Source organism: Camellia sinensis, chromosome 1 (assembly GCF_055761805.1).
Source record: "Camellia sinensis isolate YWXY chromosome 1, ASM5576180v1, whole genome shotgun sequence".
Taxonomy (NCBI): Eukaryota; Viridiplantae; Streptophyta; class Magnoliopsida; order Ericales; family Theaceae; genus Camellia; species Camellia sinensis.
In genome coordinates, this window is record NC_138961.1 from 168,463,510 (window position 1) to 168,468,447 (window position 4,938).

Consider the following 4,938-nt stretch of genomic DNA (forward strand, 5'->3'; position numbering starts at 1 on the left):
CAACAGTGAGTTTCTCCCACAGAGGGGTTATGATCAGATCTGTCCAGATAAGGGAGTGGAATGTCTTGTCCCATTCCAGTTCGTGCTTCGCACTTAGCTTGATACCTCGTTGCTTGGAGGATGAGAGAGCTTTCTGCCCTTTGTTGTGCCCTTTTCTGGCAGGTAGAGTGCCCTTCTTGGCAAGTATGTTGACAATGGGAAAGACAGGAAGCCTGACTCAACTGTGCTCCTAGTTCATCATTTTGACCATTTTTTGTTTTAGTTTTCTCCTAAAAAATTTTGACCAAAATGAGAGTTAGATTAGCATGCTTGTTCAATTTTCTGATTTAAAATCATGCAAGTCAGGCTATGAGCACTGAAAATTTTCCTCTTTTGGGTCCAAGAAATGGTCCAGTTTTGAAAATGGAATACTTTTCGAGAAGATTAGTCAACTTCATTAAAAATTCTCAAAAACTATTTTTGCAAACGGCCACTGTTCAACGAGCACGGAACCCGCTCTTGAGATGCACAACTTCAGATTCGAAGGAAAATTGCCCCTTGCTTGAGGGGAACTGCATGGCAACGGAAAGTTGCCCCTTGTTTGAACGGCACCGCGGCGCATTGAATGGCAACGGAAAGTTGCCCCTTGTTTGGATGGCACCGCAGCGCATTGTAGGCAGTCCTCAGAGTGACGAACACAACCAAATCCTCAGATATAGAGAAGACAAAGATGACCAGAACCATCACATGGACACAATTGAATTGTTTTACGGCTGGACTTCAGAATGAAGTTGCCTACGTATCCCAAAGATGGAAATCAAGCCTCACGTAGTTCGGGGTTAAGGTACGCTCGGGTATTAACCTCTCCTTTTTAGGCTCTAACTTTTTCCAAGGCGCCCGTTGCGGGTTTTCGACCTTGCGAGCTTTGTTCTTCTTTTTTCAATTTTTGTATCTTTTCATTCTTTTTCATTTCTCTTTTTTGATTTTCTTTTTTTTTTTTTTGCTCTTTTCTTTGCATCTTTCTTTTGTTCTTTTGTTCTTTTTTTTTCTTCTTTTTATGCTCTAACTTTTGCCTGGACCGCCCTTCCGGGTTTTCGGCCCAGCGAGCCTCTCAAAGGATAAAAGTGTGACAAGTCTATGCCAAATGGTTTTAGGATCTCGAAGCCATCTGTATCCAGGAGAATGGCTGCTGTTCTAGCTTCGTAAACTTCTTCTGATGAGACCTGATCTTCTTGACCCGACTTCCTTGCCTCTTGTTCGAGGGTTGCTTTGAATCTGGCCACACAGGCCTCACATTGTAGTTGACCGTTGAACGTTCTGAATGGGCCCAAGGTTTGAAAGCAAGGGCTCGAGTCTCGAGGCTGAGAGCGATCCTAAGCTGCACAATCTCAAGAGCGATTCCACACAAGTCTTCGCAGAACCGCGCAAAACATTTTGTTTTTGAAAATTTTTAAGAAAGCGACAAATCGCTCGCGCTGAAGATAGTGTAGAACCAATCTGGATCAAGCCAGGATCCTTCCCAGTACTTACGCTAACAAGCATGATCTCAATCATTAAGGGCTTAGCATGCCTCTCTTTCTCTCAATTGATCAAAATTTTGCAAAACCCGAGGAATCCCTTCCTCTTCGTTTTCACCGCAGTGTTCAAAACGTTTTGAAAAACTTAGGTCAATGCAATGATTTTGGGGTGCAGAAGAGTAGGCGAAAAGTACTGCCGTTTCATTCAAACTTTCTGGCACAATTGGCACACGGCCGAGGCAAACACAAGAGCGTGAAAAACCACTGCTGTTTCATCCAAATCTGTTGGCACAACTGGCTCCCTGGTAGAAACAGACTCAAAACAAAACGAAAAGACAAACACAAAACAAAATGGTGACGCCCGAGGTAACACCCCCCGGAATCACCCGACTCCTATACAACAGGACTGACTCGATACAACAAGACAGACCCAAAACCAAAAAGAGACTGACTCAAAACAAAGACGGACTAAAAACAAAACAACAAGACTGACCCAATACCCAAGTCAGAAAGCACAAAAGCTAGCATTCGCAAATGCTCAAAACAGTGCATGCCATCCACCATATTTGGAGTAAACTGAGCGCTGCCCGCAGGTGGTTCGTCCCCCCAATCACATCACATTATCCCCCAAGTTCACTGATCAAGTGCCGATAGATTTTGCAGGACCTGGTGCGGGGATGACTCCATTGTCAAATAGATCCTGTACTTCATGGCGAAGACGGAAGCAGGCGTTGGTAGTATGGCCAGTTTGTTGATGGTACGCGCAGTACTGGGTAGTATCATGTGTAGCCGGAAGAGTGTTCGGGAGAGGCCAAGGCTCAAGGGGTTTGAGATGGCCTTGTCCAACAAGGATTTGAAGAGCTTTGGACAAAGGCATATAGAGGGCATGGAAGACCCTCCGACCTCGGGGTTGGTACTTCAAGGCTTGTGGATTTTTACTGGGCGCACCAGCAAAGGGACTGGCAGGTGCTGGCCTGGTTTGCTGATCTCTTCCGAGTGGAGGATTAGAGATAACAGGATCGTCTCTGGTATGATAGCCCTTCCCCCGATGTTCCCTTTGATTCGGACTGCCTCCAACCTGAGTAGCGAAAGTGTCATCCACAGCTTTTGCAACAACTGCGAGGACTTGCTCTTTGTTCAGTCCCTCGGCTTTCAAAGCCTCAACAGCCAACAGAAGATGTTCATTGGGATCCATGTCTGCCCCTATCTTGTTCCTCCCACTCACCTCCATTCTGCCAAGGGATTGGCTTTCCTCAAATGCAGCCCATCCCAACATCGGGGAGTCTCTTGACATGAAGTTCCCGGTATGTGGTGTGGTCGATGATGGAGCCAATGTCCCGGAGGCCAAATCCGTCACGGTTTTTTGAAGATCTTTAATCATTCCCATCAACTCAGAAGTAGTGGGTTCACGGGTTTGAGATGGTTGAGGTTCAGGTGCACCCATCATGCATAAGTCCATGCTTTCTGGGATAAACACCTCAGGCTTGGGTAGATGGGCTGGGGTGATGTATATGCTGGGGTCAAAGGTGGATGGCAGTATGTGGATGTGATTGAGGTAGGCAGGAGATGTTTGGTCATTAGGGCCTGAAGGTGGAGCTATCGTCCGGTTGTCGAAGAGATTTTGGACCTCATGACGAAGGCGGTAGCAACGGTCGGTGCCATGACCGCACTGCTGATGGTACACACAATACTTGGCGGGGTTATGTCTGGCTGGGAATGGGTTGGGAAGAGGTTGAGGATCGAGGGGTTTGAGATGCCCTTTTTTCATCAAGGCTTTTAGTGTGCTAGTCAGGCTCATATAGAGGGGGGTGAAAGTTCTACCCTGAGCTCGGACTGGGCCGGCTGTTTGTAGGCTTGGTTTGGCAAAAGGGTCGGTTGTGGCGACTGTATTGATTTCGGTGGGTTTGGAAATAGCGCTACTACCAACGTTGGTACTCCCTGAAATCACCTTCCTTGTCAGTTCCCTTGTCCTGGGAATGATCCCGCTGTTGAACGCATTCTCGACTTGAACCCCCAGTTCATGCAAACTTTTGAAAGTGAATAATGGAGCAACTATCAACTTTTGCAACATATCATGCTCGAGGTTTCGGACCATCATCTGCACTTGATCCTTCTCAGAAGGGCGACGATCTGTCATTTGTCTTGCCTTTGCTCTCCACCTTGCAATGAATTCCACAAAAGGCTCTGTTGGGTTCTGGCGAGTTGCTTCAAGCTCTTGGATGGTCATTTCAACTTGGGCATTGTAGGAATACTGATCGACAAAGGCCTCAGCCAGTTCTTCCTAGTTTTGCTTCACTGTATCCTCCAATTTGGTATACCAAGTAGCTACTACACCCGACAGGGTTCTTCCATACAGAGAGAGTTTCTATGGCTTAGTCAGACCCATTGGCTTCAGGACATCTAAGAAAAGTCGGATATGTACCATTGGATCTCCAGACCCGTCGAAATGGTCGATATATGGCATTTTGAATCTGTCTGGGAGCCGGATGGAAGCCTCGGTGTGCCCATCCTCAATGCCAGGAATGGAGTTAAGGCCCTGTACCTTTTTGAATTGCTTCTCAAGGTTTGTAATATTCACTGCAGTCAGATTGAACTCATCAACGTGAAAGGGTTGAGTTCTCTCATTAGGCTGCACCAGGGGTCTGAGCACCTGAGCTTGAGCCAACCCTTCTTGAGGATTCAGACACTGCAAATCTTCAACTGGCGGAATTGGGTCAAAGTTCGGCTGGGGTCCCAAAGCTGGATGTGAGGCAGATGTCCCAGATGGGCGCTGCGTTTCAATACTGGTCTCAGCTTGCATGGCAGTTCCCCGATTTAGCGCTGCTGTCATGGCCACAAATTCTTCCGAACCTTTTGCCATCACGGTCTGCTGAGTCTGAACAAAGGTGATGTGACTGGCGACTGACAGATTAGATGAACAGATGAGCCCTGACCGGCTTTTCTTTACCTTGCCTCACCGAAAGAACACTGGTTGCCCTTGAATTGAATTTCTGACCTAACAAAGTCTATCAGCACAAGTTCGATGAACCTCGGAGGATATCGGAGCCTTCTGAAGCTATGGTTCCCAGACTACCTAGCAAAAGAGAAAACAGACAGCATCTCAGCCTGATTTCACGATAACCCATATGAGCAAAGCTGAGTGAGTGTACTCTCTACTGAATTCTGCCCCAAAATTCTGCCCCAAATCTGAGTCTGATACCCACAGGTAAAGCTGACTCCCAAATACTGATAGTAATGCCCGCAGGCCTGATGCCAAAATTCGCAAACTGGTGCTCGCAGGCCTGATGCCCAAACTCATACACTGATACATGCATTCCTGTAGAGACGCACTCTAAAGCACATAACAGATAAGTGAGAGCCAAAACACCTCTATAAAGAGGTAGGGTTTCCTTGTCCTATTTTGTCAGGAGCTAGGGTTTCACTACGCACGCAGCGGCTTCAA